At 42.7% G+C, this 20,393-nt stretch overlaps 1 protein-coding gene across 8 annotated transcripts in view; it reads right to left on the reverse strand.

The window, feature by feature from the left end:
* The window catches only part of PIGM (phosphatidylinositol glycan anchor biosynthesis class M), a 313,826-nt gene that overhangs the window by 256,062 nt on the left and 37,371 nt on the right, over window positions 1-20,393 (reverse strand). For 4 of the 8 annotated variants that reach the window (XM_077491876.1, XM_077491875.1, XM_077491879.1 and 1 more), the window contains one exon: window positions 18,792-18,871. The exons of the other annotated variants lie outside the window; for them this stretch is intronic. The gene's annotated coding sequence lies outside the window, so the exon portion shown is untranslated. The remainder of the gene's footprint in view (window positions 1-18,791; window positions 18,872-20,393) is intronic. 8 annotated transcript variants of the gene reach the window in all.

The raw sequence follows: 20,393 nt of genomic DNA on the forward strand, positions 1-20,393 counted from the left end.
ACACAGAGTGGATATATAAAATACACGTCTTGATATGGACTGAGAGCTTTTCCATATAGAAATAGACACTGTCACTATTACTATTACTACACTATTGCACCTTATTGGGCATTAAACTATTCATTATTTGGCCCTTTTTCAGAATCTTTTGCTTTATTTTTTGAGTTTTACACTTTTGTGCACTATGGACTGAATTATATCTTATATCTAATATATATATATATATATATATATATATATATATATATATAATTATTTTTTTTTTGATTATATGTTAAACATTTTTGGCACTGAATGCACTTTATTGCTTATTGTCACTAGATGCACTTTTGTGGAAGAAGTTTTTTATGATAGCTTGCCTTCCATATGAGATAATCTGATCAAGGAGATCCGTTCATGATTTTTCATGTTACATGATATTAACGCAAAAGTCTAGGAAATGTAAAATTTCAGTTAAAAAAATACACAGAATTTTAGGGCAAAAAGATCAATAATATTGGACAATCTTGAATTTTTTGGGCAACAAATAAAAGCGGCGGTTGTGCCGAGTAAATAGATGCCCAGCATGTCAAACTTAAAAAATGCGTGCACCCGTGAAACGGCGACAAACTTCAGTGCGCTATATTTTCCATAGGTAGTGCTTTAATAGCCTTTATAGGCCACTGGTTTAGGGTTACATAGTTCATCAAGTCCAACCTATGTGTGTGATTTTAAGTCAGTATTACATTGTATATCCCTGTATGTTGAGGTCGTTCAGGTGCTCATCTAATAGTTTTTTGAAATTATCGATGCTCCCCACTGAAACCACTGCCTGTGGAAGAGAATTTCACATCCTAACTGCTCTTACAGTAAAGAACCCTCTATGCAGTTTAAGGTTAAACCGCTTTTCTTCTAATTTTAGTGAATGGCTGTGTGCCTTATTAAATTCCCTTTCGTAGAAAAGTTTTAGCCCTATTGTGGGGTCGCCAGCACAGTATTTGTATTGTACACCCAGACCATTCTGAGTACTCCCCATTTATCATTGCCCCCTGAACTCGTCCCTGTAGCCAGTTTTCAATCCATGTACCCACCCTATGGTCCATGCCAGTGGACCTTACTTTGTACAGTAAACATTTATGGAGAACTGTATCAAATGCTTTTTGCAAAATCTAGATACACCATGTCTATGGGCCTTCCTTTTTTTTATTTTTTTTTTAGATTCTTTATTTTCCAAATTTATCAAATGCTATAACTCATTTACAGACAATTTAATCTATACATCCAATTTTTATATTGCATGCTTCCTTTACCTCAAAACCTCCCCCCCTCTCTTTATCCTCCCTCCCCTCTCTCACGTGATCCTTCCTATATTAAATTTCACTAAGATTCAACTAACTTCAGATAACTTTCAGTTTTTCCAAATTGCAGCCATTGCCGCCACCTATTCTGATACCTTTCCTCTGCGTGCTCTGACTTATATATTGTCTCTTCAATATTTCTTATTCTTTCTAATCTTTCTACCCACTCCTTCATTGTTGGAGGTTCCTGGGCTTTCCATCTTTGCGGTATCAATGCCTTAGCAGAATTCAATAGGCAAGGGATCAGGGAGTTCCCAAACTCTCTCCCCTTTTTCTGAGTCATGGAATAAACATACCCATGAATCCCTCCTGATCTTTTCTCCTGTTATTTTCAAGCTGGCCTCTATCATTTTCCCCCAGAATATCTGTATTTTAGGGCACTCCCACCACAAGTGTGCAAAAGTTCCCACCACCGGGCACCCCCTCCAACACGTTGGAGGGTTCTCTTTGCTAATTTTATTTCCTTGCTGTGGAGTTATGTACCACCTTGCTAAAAGCTTGTATGACATCTCTCTTGTTTGTGAATCTTTAGCTACCGAGTAAGTTCGTCTCATAATCCTATTTCTCTGTTCGTCGTTACTTAAAGGGCCAATTTCTCTTTCCCACTTGTCTAAATAACCAGGGTATTCATGATCTACTGCCTCTATCAGAATTTTATATATCCTTTTTTCAAGGCTTTGACAACTCACTAATAACTTCTCCAGAGGTCTAAGTTGCTCCTTTCCCCTCAGTGGTTGTGGCAGGGATTGGGTAAAATTATATAATTGTGAATATCTCCATTTATCCAGTGCCCTATGCCCCCCACCTCCCTATAATTTCCTCATATGTGCATAATCTATTTCCTTCCATAACTTCATATAATCTAATATCTTTCTTAGCCCACCTACTAAAATATATAAATTCCTCTTGCCCTGGTCTAAAAAAATTAGTGTCTAGTAAGGTGAGTGGTGAGTTGTGGTCCCAATTGTGTCTCTTATTTATTGTGTCCCATACCCGAAATGCATTCTGTCAATATACTTGTATTGATCCCTAATTCTCTACATCGTGCCGGTATCCATATTAACTCTCCTACTTTCTTTTTACTTAATTTACATTCTAATTCCACCCAGTCCTTGCCCTTTTAATTGTGAATCCAATCCATGATTCGTGACAAAACAATAGCCTCATAATACTTTTTGAAGTCGGGTACTGCCAAGCCTCCTCTCTCCTTACCTCTGGCCATAACATTGAAAGTGACCCTCACCGCTTTTTTTCTCCAGATAAATCTTGTAATCATAGTTTTCAATTTATTTAAGTACATTTGTGGTAATACAATTTGAACCATTTGACATGTGTATGTAAATATTGGTAAAATAAACATCTTAACTGCGTTTATTCTCCCCATCCATGAAAGGGCTTTATATTGGATCTGACCTAATTGCCTTTTGATTTTATTCAGAAGAGGTATGTAATTAACCTCAAACAAGTCTTTCACCTTTGCTGTCAATTGTGCCCACCAATGCAGCCTAATCAGTGCACATCTGCAGACCCACCACAGCCAGGAATGCCCCCCCCATAGCCAGGAATGCCCCCCCATAGCCAGGAATGCCCCCCACCATAGCCAGGAATGCCCCCCACCATAGCCAGGAATGCCCCCCACCATAGCCAGGAATGCCCCCCACCATAGCCAGGAATGCCCCCACCATTGCCAGGGACGCAGCACCATTGCCAGGAACGCAGCACCATTGCAAGGGACGCAGCACCATTGCCAGGAATGCCTCCCCAAATGCCTCACCATTGCCAGGAATGACTCACCATTGCCAGGGACGCAGCACCATTGCCAGGGACGCAGCACCATTGCCAGGGACGCAGCACCATTGCCAGGGACGCAGCACCATTGCCTGGGACGCAGCACCATTGCCAGGAATGCCTCCCCAAATGCCTCACCATTGCCAGGAATGCCTCCCCAAATGCCTCACCATTGCCAGGAATGCCTCCCCAAATGCCTCACCAAGTCCCACCTCCTTTGATGGACAGAAAAGTCGTCCAATGGCAGTGCAGGAGAAGGACTTCCTATTACAGAGGCCGCCCGTAAACAGGAAATTCTCCTGTGTACGGCGCTCGGTCCTGTCCTCCCTGTACCTTCCGAAGCATATATATCAGGGGTAATGAATTAAAATTAAAGGAGGTCCGGTCGCCAAAATTTTCTTTGGGCCGAGGTCCGAATCTCAAGTCTGTGCTACGACTCAGAAATATTGTAGTAACTGTATATCTATCAAAAACATGAGAAATGTACAATTTCCTTAGCATTTCAACAATATTTATTGTCAAGTTAAATCTGGTGTCCCCATCACAGCGCCCCTTTACATCAGGTGTCCCCATCACAGTGCCCCTTTACATCAGGTGTCCCCATCACAGTGCCCCTTTACATCAGGTGTCCCCATCACATTGCCCCTTTACATCAGGTGTCCCCATCACATTGCCCCTTTACATCAGGTGTCCCCATCACAGTGCCCCTTTACATCAGGTGTCCCCATCACAGTGCCCCTTTACATCAGGTGTCCCCATCACAGTGCCCCTTTACATCAGGTGTCCCCATCACAGTGCCCCTTTACATCAGCTGTCCCCATCACAGTGCCCCTTTACATCAGGTGTCCCCATCACAGTGCCCCTTTACATCAGGTGTCCCCATCACAGTGCCCCTTTACATCAGGTGTCCCCATCACAGTGCCCCTTTACATCAGGTGTCCCCATCACAGTGCCCCTTTACATCAGCTGTCCCATCACAGTGCCCCTTTACATCAGGTGTCCCCATCACAGTGCCCCTTTACACCAGGTGTCCCCATCACAGTGCCCCTTTACATCAGGTGTCCCCATCACAGTGCCCCTTTACATCAGGTGTCCCCATCACAGTGCCCCTTTACATCAGGTGTCCCCATCACAGTGCCCCTTTACATCAGGTGTCCCCATCACAGTGCCCCTTTACATCAGGTGTCCCCATCACAGTGCCTCTTTACATCAGGTGTCCCCATCACAGTGCCCCTTTACATCAGGTGTCCCCATCACAGTGCCCCTTAACATAAAATGTGCACATCAGGATTTCCCTTAACATAAAATAAGTGTCATGCTGATAGGCACATTTTATATTAAGGGGCACTCTGATGGACACAACAAAACATGCTCCTTAACTTAAAATTTGCCCATCAAAGTGCCCCTTTTAATATAAAATGTACCTATCAGTGTTGCTCTTAAAATAAAATCTGCCCATCAGCATGCCCCTTAACATGAAATAAGGGTCACACTGATGGGCACCTATTATGTTAGGAGGCATTCTGATGGACAATTTTTATTTTAAGGGGCATGCTGATGAGTATATTTTTAATGTGCACATCGATGGGCATATTTTGTAGGGCACATTTTGTTGTACCCATCAGCGTGCCCCTTAACAAAATATGCCCATCGATGTGCACATTAAAAATATACCCATCAGCGTGCCCCGTAAAATAAAATTTGTCCATCGGATTACCCCTTAACATAAAAGGTGCCCATCAGCGTGACCCTTATTATATGTTAAGGGGCACGTTGATGGGAAAATTTTATGTTAAAGGGCACTCTGATGGGCACATTTTATTTTAAGGGACACGCTGATGGGTATATTTTTAATGTGCACATCAATGGGCATATTTTGTTAAGGGGCACCTTAACAAAACATGCCCATCAGTGTGCACATAAAAAATATATCCATCAGCGTGCCCCTTAAAATAAAATGTGCCCATCAGAGTGTCCTTTAACATAAAATTTTCCCATCAGCGTGCCCTTTACAAAAAAAAGCCCCTTAAAATATGCCCAACAGTGTGCACAACACTGATCACTAATAGATAACTAATGTGCCCACATACCTTAACTGCAGCAGGAGTGTGGGCACAACTGAAGCTGCCTCGTCATGAGATCCAGGACCCGGGAACCGCGGGCAGCAGGGGGGCGGGGCGCGCACGTGACGTCACACCCCTACTGCCCGTGTCTCTTCAGCTCCGAGAGACGCGGCCAGGAGCAGGGGGCGGGCGCATGCGCGCAGCGTCACTGGTTGCTGGGGAAACCCGCGGTCCCAGCAAACCAGTGATTGCTGTCGCTTGCTACACTGGCGGCATGGCGGTCCGGGCAGAAGCGCTGCTCGGTCCGGACTCGGACCGCCATTTTAGTGACGGCTGATATATATCTTTTGTGGCCCCGGCGCTGGGAGATCGTCGGGGGCCACAAAAGATATGTATGTCCAAATAACCAGGCGGGCCGTTCAAAACCGGGCCGCGGGCCGCAATTGGCCCGCGGGCCGGACTTTGGACATGCCTGACCTAAAGGGTAATTTAGTCTGAATTGCACTCCGTTCTTCTACCAATAAATTTAATATTTCGGATTTGGTCATATTCACCTTAAAATTGGAGAATTTTCCAAATGTTGAGAGTTCCTTCAGTATCCCCGAGATAGAGATCCTAGGGTTAGAGATATAGAGCAGGAGATCATCTGCGAAGGCAGCAGTCTTATACTCCCTCCCCTCCACCCATATTCCCTGAATATCTTGCTTTTTCCTAATAGCCGCCAAGAGGGATTCTAATGTCATTATGAACAGGAGTGGGGAAAGTGGGCAGTCCTGTCTTGTCCCATTGAAAAGTTCAAGGGGGCAAGACAGGGTCCCATTTATTCTTATTCTGGCTTTGGGGTGATAGTAAAGAGCTTCTATCGATCCCCTCATCCTCTCTCCTATTCCGTAATGTTTCAAAGAGGAACCCCCAACTGACCCTGTCAAATGCTTTTTCAGCATCTAGTACAAATTACACCCCAAAATACATTCTGCTACTCTTCCCGAGTATGGCGATACCACATGTGTGAGGCTTTTACACAGCATGGCCACATACAGAGCACCAACATTGAAGTGGCACTTTCAGACGTTCTACGAGCAAAAATGACACATCTCATTTCACAGCCACCTATAACACTTTTGAAGGCCCTGGAGTGCCTGGACAATGGAATTGACCATAAAATGACCCCATTTTGGAAAGCTAACACCCCAATGTATAATCTGCGAGGCATAATGAGTCTTTTGAAATGTTCATTTTTTTTCCAGAAGTTTTTGGAAAATTTGGAAAAAAAAATGCATTTCTTTTTTTTTTTTTACACAAAGTTGGCAATTTATAACATATTTCGAACACATAGCATGTATATAGCAAAAAGTACACCCCGAAACACATTCTGCTTCTCCTCCCGAGTATGGCGATACCACATGTGTAGGACTTTTACACAGCCTGGCCACATACAGAGGCAAACATTGAAGTAGTACCTTCAGGCGTTCTAGGAGCATAAATGACACATCTCATTTCATTCCTACCCATCACACTTTTGAAGGTCCTGGAGCACCAGGACAGTGAAATTACCCACAAAATGACCCAAATTTCGGAAAGCATACACCCCAACGTATATTCTATGAGGCATGGGCTGCAAATAGGTACACGGGTACTCTGATGGCCTTGTGACAGGTACTTGGGTACTCTGATGGGCTGTGACAGGTACTCAGATGGACTGTGGCAGGTACTTGGGTACTTTGATGGGCTGTGACAGGTACTCGGATGGACTGTGACAGGTACTCGGGTACTCTGATTGGCTGTGAGCGACAGGTACTATGATGGACTGAGTGACAGGTACTATGATGGGTGGTGACAGGTCCTCTTTATTGGGGGGGCAATCAGTGTGATTGGTGTATACTGTAAGCGGTAATGATCGGTGTATGAGGAGGAGAACCCGGTAACATCTCCTTACCACGGTTTGTTTACATTTAGTGATCGGCTGTGAAAGGATCACAGCCGATCACGTGGGTAAACAGCCAGCCAATGACTGTTTACCAGCGTCGGTGACAAGCAGTTTTCCCGGGAGCACGCCGCCGATGGGATCGCGTGCACGCGCCGTGCACAGTGGGGGTGTAACGATCTGTGATGGGCCGTGACTTCATCACGGCCGATCACGTGGTAAACAGCCATGCCCAATGGCTGTTCACCCCCTCGGTGGTGAGCGGTGTCTCCGTGACACGCCGCCACCGAAGGAACGGGGATGCGCGCGCATTCCCTGTTTACAACGGGAGGACGTCACACCCTCCAGCCACAAGAGATGCGCCACCTGGCCGTCATTTGACGGCCGGCGGCCAGCAACTAGTTAAAGGGGTTGTAAATCCTCATGGTTTTTCACCTTAATGTATTCTATGCATTAAGGTGAAAACCCTTCTGTAGTGCTGCAGCCCCCCTCAGTACACCCATTTTACTTACCTGAACCCAGTTTTCTTCTCATCGGGAACGAGCACACCAGCTCTAGCTGGTGTCTCATGTACTGATTGGATAGATTGATAGCAGTGCAGCCAATGGCTCCCGCTGCTGTCAATCTAGACCAATAATGCGGGTGGCAGGGGGACGGGGGCGAGTCCTGCTTTCTGTGTCAATAGATGCAGAAGGAGGACTCGGGAGCACACCCGCACAGGTGTCCCATAGGAGAGAGCTTTTCTGAAGGGGCACTCGATGTGGAGAGGAGCTACTAACGCCGCTGAGGGACTGCAGAGGGGGATCGGGGCCAATCTGTGCAAAATGAAATGCACAGTGGGAGGTAAGTATGATTTTTTTTTTTTTTTTAAACAAACACGAGGGTTTAGTAACCCTTTAAGGACCCTCGGGTGCAAGCCATCTGGTCCCGGTGACTTATTAATGTTACGTCTATTTCTATTTATAATTCTGTCCTCTGTTGGCCATGAGGGTGCTTCCTGTGTCATCAGGATAAATATTGCAGTTTTGGTTACTGAAGCCCTCCGATTCCCTCACAAAGACTGAGGAGAAGAATGAATTCAATACCTTCGCCATCTCTCCATCCTTAGTAACCAGATTCCCTTCATCATTCTTTATGGGACCAATATGATCTCGCCTCCCTTTCTTACCATTTATGTACTTAAAGAGTTTCTTGGGATTTTTTATTAATCTCCTCTGCTATGTGCCTTTCGTGTTCTATCTTAGCATCCCTAATTACACCCTTAAATCTCTTGCTGCATTCTTTCTAAAGTTGGAATGCTGATGTCAGGAAAGGTTCCATCCGCTGGTAATATCTATCATTTGGCGTGCAGTACGGAGGTCCACCAGCAGGTGTCTCCTGGCAGTTTGGAGCTGTCAGGAGAGCTTTCCTCTGCTGGCGTTGTCCTCTTTCGGCCGCAGTACTGGCATCCACATCAGATCGATCCTGGCAGTGTGGAGCAGATATTACCTTCTACAGTTAGGCATCACCTGAGCTTGATAGCGGGTAATAGTATAAATACCTGGCGAGTGCGCACACACACACACACACACACACACACACACACACACACACACACACCTTGCCCTGGTATTGTCCTTGAGCCCTGACCTGCATCCTGTTATCCTGGTCCCCGATTCCTGTATCGTGAACCTGTTGTTGATCCCTGTTGCTGCATCCCTGGATCCTTGTCCTGCAACCTGATCCCTTCCAACTTGCCCCTGTTTACTCCTTGCGATTCTGGTATTCCCTATTGAGAGTGTGCGTGTGTATGTATATACACACACAGGTTGGTTTGTTGTCACTGTTTTAATCTTTTTGTTTTCTATTGGTGGTGTATTCACATTTATATGCATTTGTCTTAGTAAAACTTTCACCTACTTATGTTACTTACTTTCACCTACTTATGCTTGGTTCACTCTGTCGCAGTCCTGGTCACATCTGGTTTATAAAACTGGACATGTCCTAGTCACCATTTGCATTAAACATAAGCAATATCTATAGTCCATCACATCCGTAATTCTCTTATGGTTTTCTCATTTATTCTCAGTTTTACATTTATTTATTTATGTATTTTTTATTATTATTATTGATTATTTTTATCTCACTCGCTATTCCCCTCTGTTTTACCATTCCAACAATCCATATCTTAGCTATGTTTATTCTCATGTATGTATACTTTTTCCTCCATCACTCTATACTCATCATTACCATTAGTGTTGTCGTGTTTGATATATAGAGCCCTTCTTGTTACTTCCTGTTTCCTCTGCTGCTATGGTAACAATCACATGACCTAGGGCAGTGATTGAGAACCTTGGCGCCCCAGATGTTTTGGAACTACATTTCCCATGATGCTCCACTACACTGCATAGTGCATGAGCATCATGGGAAATGTAGTTCCAAAACATCTGGGGTGCCAAGGATCGCCATCACTGACCTAGGGGGTATTAAAAGGCCCTTATCTACTTCCTGTTTCTTATGCTGCTATGGTAACAATCACGTGACCTAGGGGTTATAAAAGGACCTTTCTCTAAGATGGCCTCCATAAAGCCTGAAGAAGGGACACACATGTTCCGAACGCAAGCTCCTCCCCGCTAACCCAGAAGTGACGCCGATCCCCACTAGTGCTGGTGCATAGTGTTTGCGCTCCACAACCACCGGAAACATCGCTGTATGCGATGTTTCCGGGCCTGGGACCATCCATCCCTCTGCCGGATTTAAAGCCGATTGCCTCTCCTCTCTGACGGCGACTAGCGGATGTTGAAATAATTACAATGCCCATCTATGAACCACTTTTGTGAGTGTATTGATTTTTAAAAATTTTATTAAAATGTACAGTTTTATTGCACTTAGAAGGCGCCGTTCTTCTTCCATTGGTCACATCTGGTTTACGACAGCTGATGATGTTCCCTCAGCCTTGTATTTTTTGAAGGCCTTTGTTTAGTTAAGCCACCCAGGACTTATTAGCTCTTTTAAATGTATTTCCCATTGGGATTCACTGGCTAATGCCCTTACTTAACCACTTCCCGACCAGCGCACGACGATGTACGTCGACAGAATGGCACGGGCAGGCATATTGGCGTACAGGTAGGTCCAATATTCGATGCCGCCCTGCCATCGGGAGCGCGCCGCTGGCGGCGCGTTCCCGCGCTGGTCGGGACCCCCGTGAGTCCGGTCGCGGGACCCGCGGACTCGATCGCCGCGGGCATCCCCGCGATCGTCTCACAGAGCGGCCGAATGGAGGAAATGCTGTGTAAACAACATTTTTCCTAGCAACTAGTGACGCTGATCTCTGCTCCATGTGATTGGAGCAGAGATCAGTGTACACTAAATGAAAGCCCAACCCCCCCACAGTTAGTAACACACCCCTAGGAACACTTAACCCCTACACTGCCACCCACTGGTTAACCCCTTCACTGCCAGTGTCATTTACACAGGAATCACTGCATTTATATAGCAGTGATTACTGTATAAATGACAATGGTCCCAAAAATGTGTCAAAAATGTCCGATGGGTCCCCCACAATGTCGCAGTCACAATAAAAATCGCAGATCGCCGTCATTACTAGTAAAAAAAAAAAAAAAAAAAAATTATTAAGAAAAATGCTATAAAACTATCCCTATTTTGTAAACGCTATAACTTTTGCGCAAACCAATCAATAATCGCTTATTGCGATTTTTTTACCAAAAATATGTAGAAGAAGACGTAGCGGCCTAAACTGAGGGAAAAAAATGTTTTTTTATATATTTTTGGGGGATATTTATTATAACAAAAAGTAAAAAATAATGCGTTTTTTTCAAAATTGTCGCTCTATTTGTTTATAGCGCAAAAAATAAAAACCGCAGGGGTGATCAAATACCACCAAAAGAAAGCTCTATTTGTGGGAAAAAAAGGACGTCAATTTTGTTTGGGAGCCACGTCGCACGACTGCGCAATTGTCAGTTAAAGCGACGCAGTGCCGAATCGCAAAAAGGGGTCTGGTCTTTGACCAGCAAATTGGTCCGGTCTAAAAGTGGTTAATATGCTCTTAAAGCATACCCATTTTTGTGTTCTTTGTTCCTAAGATTTTATCCCAATTATCTTCTAGCAAGGATCGTAGTTGAGGGAAGTTGGCTCTTTTGAAATTCAGTGTTTTTGTATTCCCCTTATGTTTCCAATCTGTGTGATTTATACTAAAACGAATTGACCTGTGATCGCAGTTTCCTAAAGTGCCCTGTATTTCCACATCCATGATCAGGTCTGTATTGTTGGTAATCAGTAGGTCTAGTAATGCTTTGTTTCTAGTTGGTGCATTTACCATCTGACCCACGAAATTGTTCTGCAAGACATTTAGGAACGAGCCTTAGATGAATGTGCGGTTCCTTCCACCCAGTCTAGATAATTAAAATCCCCCATTATGACACTTCCGATTCTTGCCGCTAATCCAAATTGTGATAGGAGGTCCGCCTCCTCCCTCTGGTTAGGGGGGCCCTATAGCATATTCCCAGTACTACTCTCCCTTTAGTTTCCACCCTTTGTAGCTCTACCCATAAAGATTTCACCTCCTCCCTTAGTGATGTCATCTCTCACATTCACTTGTACTTCATTTTTGATATACAGGCATACCCCTCCCCTTTTTACTTTCTATCCCTACGATATAGGGAATACCCTTGAATGGTTGCCAGCCAATCATGAGAGCTGTCGAACCAAGTCTCTGTAATTCATACAAAAATCTAAATCCTCCTCGTACAACAGTAGCTCTAGTTCTCCCATCTTGACCGCCAGATTCCTGGATTGGTGAACATGCCACGTAGTTTAGGTGTCCGTTTAATAAACTGCGATATTTCACATCTCATGATTTCACAGCTCTTCTCAGAGATATATGTTCTCCCCCTTGTGGCAGTTTAATAAACAGTGTAGATCACTTCTCCCATTGTGAATAGAAGTGATCTACAAATGCTTTGAGTATCCTGAACGGCTTCTGTGTCTAATCTCGGAATAGCTCGGGAGATTTCAGTATCAGAACCTCAAAGTGAAATACGAAGCACTCCACATACACTGCACATATTAAGTTAATAATAAAGATATAATCCCCCCCTCCCCAATAAACAGACACCCCATAACTGTAAAACATAAGCATAACACATGTGCATATTTTTGTGAATGGTGTATTCTGAAATGATAGTACTGTATTTGTCATGCAGATATGCACCATTCATATAAAAATAATATATATTATATAGTTCAAAGTAATTTAAAAAAAGTATAACAATAAAAATATTAAATTAACAATTAAAATAAAATAATTCTAAATAAAGAGAAACCCCCATATAATAAAATTAGAATAGTCCATGAGCTGAACCAAATTTTAGGTTTCAATTAAAAAAAAATGTAATAAAATATAGAAAATTTTATTTAAATAATACCAGTTTAAAGGAAATGGTTTCATGTCATTTTAAATACTCATCAAATTGATTTGATAAAAGGCATTCTACAAATATATATGTTGTGTCAAAAAACTCCAATAATGTGTTAATAATGGTACAATCCTGTAAACGTTAAGTCACTGTTAGCATTTGAGGTTATAAGATAGTAAGGAAGATGGGAGGGTCAGAAAAAAAAAAAAAGTTGAAAAATTTTCTTATACACAAAATTGCGTGCTTGTTTAATGCCATTGCAAGGCACCAAAGAGGCACAGGAGGAGGTCCACCAGTGGAAGTCAATTTCAATACATAGGATGAGGAATTAAAAGGGGTGCCTTGGGCCAGATACCATTCTCGGTGTACCTGGAGAATACGACTCCGATGCCCATAGTAAGTCATTTTTATTTAAATAAAAAAATAAAATTTATTTATGATTTTTTTTATATATATATATATATATATATATATATATATATACACACACACACACATATATATATATATACACACACACACACACACATTTTTTTTTTAATTCTGCAGTGTTACAACCTCCATCAAATGATCAAGAGCCTGCCAGTGACCACGAGGTGCAACCAGTGAAAGAGGGAGATCACACCCTAATGCTATTCAGTGATGACAGTAAATATTAATGCCTTAATTTAAATTGTTTAAAATACCACCAGAGCAGTGGCGGTGCATCCATAAAGGGCACAGGAGCGCCACCCCCTCTCTCCTGTCATCTCTCTCTCACCATAGATAGATTCATGCATTGCCAATAATTCTATCTATGGTCGCTGCTGCAGCCCCCTATTCACGCGTTTGCCCCCTTGTCAGGCGCCGGTCATCTGTATTACAGTGGTGGGGGTGTTTTTGGAAGCGTCCGATTAGAGCCGTGGGCTCTAATAGGCATCCTGATTAAAGCCATAGGCTATAATGGGCTTCCAAAATGGTAAACAATGGGCTCGATTCTGTGCGTTCGCTGTTTACTTAGTATTGTGCTGATGAAGCAAATAATTGCTTTCTTAACACTGAACCGCCTCTCAGCCAATCGGGTGCTCGGGTCTGGTTACCTGTCACCTGATTGGCTGAAACGACAGTCGCTGTGATTGATTGGATGCTTATCAGGCATCCAATCATAGCAATGGAAGGGAAGAGGACGGGAGAAGATACGAGGACTCGTAGCGTGGGGGACAGTGCCATGACCTGAGACAGTTAAGCGTCAGGCGGGGGATGCACACTGGGGCAGCAATTGATGGGGATAGTGGATATACTAGGATCATGGTTGTAGCTACAACCATGATTCTGTTATCAATATATTACGCAGGTGATTCCTATTTATGCAAAAGTAATCCGACAAGCTATACACCCGCTGTATTATTTTTAGGGCCCTTTCACAAAGGCTGTCCAATGAGGTCCACCTGCCAGTTTTAAAGGAGGACCCGATTGGACCCTCCATTCACCCATATAGAGCAACAGAAGTCAGCAGTGAGTTGTCCTCTGGCAACCGCTGTGATCCAATCCTGTCAGCACAATCCAGATGTATATGTTGGTCCTATTTTTCCATCCATCTTGCAGATTGGATGAAAATGGACTGGTGGTCCATTTTCAGCACAGAGGAGAGTGGGACTGGGTGTGCGTCTAACCACACTTGATGGTTATCGACAGTACTTTGCTTATGCTGTCACAGTGTGCAGAGAGGAGAGCCATTAACCCGCAAGTGAGAAAGGGAACATCTACACTGATAAGCAAGGTACTGGTCAGTGTACCCTATAATCAGTGCAGTGAAAAACAGTGCCTATCAGTGTTCCCTCATCAGTGCTGCCTATTAGTCCCCATTAGTGCCACCTATCATTGACCATCAGTTCAATCCTCATCAGTGCCTTTTCATCAGTAAAGGATAGAAATTATCTGTTTGCCAGTGGCATCACTAGGGTTGGTGTCACCCAGTGCAGAAACAAAATGGTGTCACTCCCCCCCCCCCACCAACTATAGTCCCCTCTCAGTACAGACCCACCTCCACTAACTACAGACCCCCCTCCAGCAGTATAGATCCCCCTCCCTCAGTATAGACCCCCCCCCTCAGTATAAACCTCCCCCCTCACTACAGACACTCCTTCAGAGCAGACCCCTCCATCAGTACAGACACCAATATCAGTGCAGATCCCCCTCTATCAGTACAGGCACCCCCACCTCAGTGCAGACCCCCCAGCATTACAGGCCCCCCTCAGTGCAGACATCCCTTAGTGCAGAACCCCAGCAGTACAGACACCCCCCCTCAGTTACAGACCTCCCCTCAGTACAGACACCCCAGCAGTAAAGACACCCCCTACCCTCAGTTCAGAGCCTCCCCTATCAGTATACACTCCCCCCTTACAGACCTCAGAGCAGCAGAAACATACAGCAGTGTGTGTCCCTCGAGCTCGGGCTCCTCCTCCTCTGTGGATGTAAACAGAGAGGAGGCTTTGTTCCACTCTGCTGAGGGACACAGCCGTGGCGTGAGACACAGGGCAGCGGGTGGTGTTAGCAGTGCAGCTACCCACGGGTCACCCTCCTGGCGGGTGTCACCTGGGTGAGGCCCACACATGGCTAGCAACGCCACTGGTTTGTCAAATGTTATAGCAGGAACTAACAACAATTTTTTTTTTCAAAATTGTTTTTTATTTTTTTGTTCAAAAATTAAAAACAATGTTTATTAAATACCACCAAAAGAATGCTGTAGTAGTGTGAAATGACTGCACAATTGTCAACTAAAACTCAACATCGATGAAAGCTGAAAATTGGCCTGGGCAGGAAGGATTAAAATTGCACACTAGGCAAGTGGTTATTCTTACCTGAGCCCCATCAGATCCAGCCATGTGCTCTTGCTGCTGTCTCCCTCCTCAGTGGGCAGATGGATAGCAGCAGCAGCAGCAGCCATTGGCTTCCACTAATGGAAATCAAATGCTTTGACAGGGGCTCTGTGACAATAGATGCAGTTAGGACAGCTTGGTAGTGTACCTGCCCGGCAGCCCCCATGGACATTGGCTTTCCATGGGGGGCACTCGACAAAGAGCAGGAGTGCCAGTGGGGGACCCCAGAAGAGGTGGATCGGGGCCGGTCTGTACAATACTTTTAAACAGAGCAGGTATGTAGAAAATGTATGTAAATTTAAATAAAAAATTACAAATATAGCTTTCATGTGACTTTAAATAAATTTAGTGATCACATTGGCAGTGTATACTACTCATACAATTTACTGTACAAATACATAAAAAAAATAAAAATTTAGATCATAATTATAGCACAACTGTAGATATTTTGTATAATGTTCATCCTAAAAAAATTACTTTTCTTTATTTTTACAGATAACACTCAAATTTTGTTGTAAAATACCCTTTTGTCGACAGCTGAAACGTCTACTTATTAGTTAAACTTTGCTATGTTACAATATGAAGATGTATTAAGTGGTACTAAAGTCCACTGTCACCTGTTATTTTTATGGCCCCACCAGGCAGTCTAGTGGGCTAGTATGCACAGGATATTCGCACAATATAGCATGTTTACCTGTCATACTGATTCCTCCAGAGCTGCTTTGTAATTAATCTGGCAGGTGCCAGGGGCTTCCATCTCACCCAGTCTTGGCTGCAGCAATGTCACTCCCGAGCATGTGGTTTGTAGTTCCATCACAGCGACACAGATCGGGGTTGTAAATATATGTTTAGCCATGCATGCGCGGATCACTGAGCACATGATGGCTGACAGGGAGGAGGAAGGACTTATGACAGAAGAAACTGCTAAGGTCTCATAAATATCCTGTCTTTCAACAATTTCATTAAAATCAAAGTTTTCTACGTGTATACTTTTCTTTTTATTAAAGCGCAACTTCCGCTCATCGGAACCCTCCCCCCCCCCCCGGTGCCACAGTTGGGACCTTTCAGAGGGGAGGGGGGGTGCAGATACCTGTCTAAGACAGGTATTTGTACCCACTTCCAGGCATAGACTCCTATGGGTAGCTATGCCTCTTCCTGCCCTCCTGCGTTGTCTGCTGGGACACACACGGGTCCCAGAGACAGCGCGGAGCATCCTCATTGCGCTGCGTGACTCATGCATGCACAGTAGGGAACCGGGAAGTGAAGCCGCAATGCTTCACTTCCTGATTCCCTCACGAGAATGGCGGCAGCAGCAGTCCAGAGCCGAGCGATTGACCGGCCTCGGCTGCCGACATCGCTGGACTCCAGGAAAGGTAAGTGTCCATTTATTAATAGTCAGCAGCTGTAGTATTTGTAGCTGCTGGCTTTTAATCATTTTTTTTCGGGTGGACTCCCTCTTTAATTAGCTCCTGAAGAGGTTCGAAATGAAGAAGATCCACAATCTGGACCGTCACATACTGGCAAATGTAAAGATGTATTTTATCAGTTGCCCCCTTATAAAAAGTGTGACAAAACAACAAAAATATTCATTACTCAAGCAGATCAGCTGGAAAATGTAATCTCCAATCAGGATGGAGCAGTGGATGCTGTACCTCTAACAAGTAAATCTAAAAACTACCAAAACTTTTATTTTTTCCCTTTATATTTCATAGTAAGAATCGTTTTGAATAATTTTTATTTATTATTTTGCAGATCAAGAAGAAGAAAGAGTGGAACATGCACTGCCTACTAATTCTTCTGGCCCTATACGGGTTCCCAGAGGAAGGAGAAGGCAAATGCTAGCCGATAGAGTAGAAGCAGCTGGTAGTGCCACTGTTCAGTTGGAGCAGACCTTAAAATTTGTTAAGGGAAAGCTTAAAGGATAGATAAATCGGATCAAGATTCAATTCAGAACTCCATTGTTGGTGAAATGAGACGGTCCAATGACAACATGGAACGTCTTCCTACTGCAGTTTTGCAGCAGCAAACAATCTTCCAAGAGATGCTAGAAGAGCATGAATTTTTTTCCCTTGCTCTTTTGCATCTTTTTGGTCATATGACGCTACCAAGCCAACAACTGGCCCCCATGGATGATTTAAACTATGGCAGGGATCCCTCAAACATTTGAATGAAGACACACATATAGGGTTTGTTAAGTTAAATAAGGTTCCTAGTCTTTTTTTTGTGTCTTGGTTTAAAAAAAAAAAAAAAAAATGTTGGCAAAATATTTAAATATTGACTATTTTTGTTGGTCATGCACATTACTCCCCCTTGTCCATGAAACGAATATAGGGCACCAGTAAAAGACCTATACTTGTCTTGTTCGTTTGAAATTTAATATATTTTTCATTAAAATATTTTTTATCAGAAATCCAGTGTGTGGTTTTTGTATATTTTTTATTGAACAGTAGAACAATCTAAATTACAGCAACATTTGGTTTCAACACCCTTAGCCTTCATAACAGCAGTACTTTTTAGAGCTTAATTTTTTTTTTTTAAAACTTGCATATAGATGCCTTAACCATGTACCAATGGACAGCAATTTAATAAATAGTTAAAAACACCGTCATTGATAGAGATTAGAAATGGTTCAACAGAACATAGCAAGCACCCACAAAAATAGGCACCACATCCCAATAAGATTTTTCATGAATAATAAGAGAACAAGAACGAAGGGATTTTAACGGTGCAACAGATTATTCCTAATTTATCACATACTTTTGGCCAAATTTTTTTTTATATTAGATATTTATTGAAATCAAAGTTAAAATTCATTTCCATGCATTCCATGAAATGTAGAGACAATAAAAACGTTGGTGGTCATAGACAGTACTGGACAACGGTATTTTTTTTTTTTTTACACGCACTATCCCGACATGTTTCTCAAAAGTTTGCTTCCTCAGGGGATGTGCGAATATTCCAGCATAAGACGTTCTAAATTAGACAAAAAATTATTACATGGTTACAATCAAATTAACATGAGAGTAAATATACAAATAGACACGCACTGACAGAAAGCACCAACTTAGATGGCGGACAACAACGGACCCCAAAGACACAAAACCCACCTCCAAATACTGTACAGATGATTAGACAGTTATTTGATCCACCTCACAAGTTGCCCGTTGCCATAGTAAACTGTAGAGGGCTAAAAGTCTGACATAAGAGCTAATGAAAGTAACAAAAGTTCAAATAATGAGTATAGGGATGAGAATAAGGAGAAAAACACTCCAAAAGGAGAAATACAAAGAACATCTCATTTGCTTATGAAAAGGAGAGAGTAGGGTGGCCTAAACAATGCAACCAATGGGGATAACAATCCTCCCAATATTTTAGATATATGAATAATAAAGATATCCATTACTTACATAAAATCAGAAAAATAGATCGCATAAGGATATGTCGCATAGAATGAACTCAATCCGTATCAATAAACCATGAACAGATACTGGAAAGAAAAGAAAAAGACAAATAATAATGGATGGAACACTGAAGTGAAAAATATGATGAGAATGTGTATTATGAAAAGAGAAAAAAAAAAAGGATATAAAAAATAAAGAACATTTTTTTAATAAAAAAAAAAATATATATAAATATATAAAAAAAGGGGGGAGAAAAAATCTTCAAGATGTGGAACCCACACCGACGACAAATATATATCAGCAGTGAGCCAAAAATTGATAAAGATGTAAAACTTGTAATAATTGAGACAGATAGATAGTGCAAACATGCACAGTAGTAACAATGAAAAAGTGTTATTGATAAGTGAAACAGAGTTATGTAGGATGGCTTTATTAGAGGTCGACCGATATAGGTCGATATTTAGAAATCGCAACGGCCGATATATGATGCCGATTTTTTTGGGCCAATATGTTAGGCCGATTTTTTTTCCCCCTTCATGTCATAAAATCTAACAGTTAGACACCTTTCACACTGGGGCATTTTTCAGGCGCTTTTGGGCTAAAAATAGCGCCTGTAAAGTGCCTGAAAAACGGCTCCCCTGCAGTCTGTGTGAAAGCCCGAGTGCTTTCACACTGAGTTGATGTGCTGGCAGGACGTTAAAAAAAAAAAAAGTCCTGCAAGCAGCATCTTTGGAGCGGTGTATACTGCTCCTCCACCACTCCTGCCCATTGAAATGAGTGGGCACCGCTGCCGAAGCACCTGCAATGCGATTTGGCAGCAGCGCTTCATGGGCGCATTTAACCCCTTCCTCGGCCACTAGCTGAGTTATAAGTGCCCTGCTAGCAGTGTTTTACCGTCAACGCCTGCCCACCCCAGTGTGAAAGCAGCCTTAAGTAATAAGTGATACAGAAAATTTCTTACATATAAACATTTATTAACCACTTTCAGACCGGACCATTTTGCTGGTAAATGACCAGAGGTCTTTTTACACTTTGGCACTGCGCTGCTTTAACTGGTAATTGCGCGGTCATGCAATGTTGTACCCAAACAAAATTTGCGTCCTTTTCTTCCCACAAATAGAGCTTTCTTTTGATGGTATTTGATTGCCTCTGCGATTTTTATTTTTTGCGATATAAACGTAAAAAGACCGCAAATTTTGAAAAAAAATGATATTTTCTACTTTTTGTTATTAGAAAAATCCAATAAACTCAATTTTAGTCATACATTTAGGCCAAAATGTATTCAGCCACATGTCTTTGGTAAAAAAAAAGTCAATAATTGTATATTTATTGGTTTGCGCAAAAGTTGTCACATCTACAAACTAAGGTACGTTTTCTGGAATTTACGCAGCTTTTAGTTTACGACTGCCTATCTCATTTCTTGAGGTGCTAAAATGACAGGGCAGTACAAAACCCCCCCAAATGACCCCATTTTGGAAAGTAGACCCCCTAAGGAAATTGATAAGAGGCATGTTGAGCCCATTGAATATTTTATTTTTTTGCCTCAAGCGATTGAATAATGACAAAAAAAAAATTTTTTTTTTTTTTTTACACAAAGTTGTCACTAAA

The sequence above is a fragment of the Lithobates pipiens genome, unplaced genomic scaffold (assembly GCF_037356315.1).
Source record: "Lithobates pipiens isolate NorthernLeopardFrog02 unplaced genomic scaffold, aLitPip1_a1.2 Scaffold_19, whole genome shotgun sequence".
NCBI classification, from domain to species: domain Eukaryota; kingdom Metazoa; phylum Chordata; class Amphibia; order Anura; family Ranidae; genus Lithobates; species Lithobates pipiens.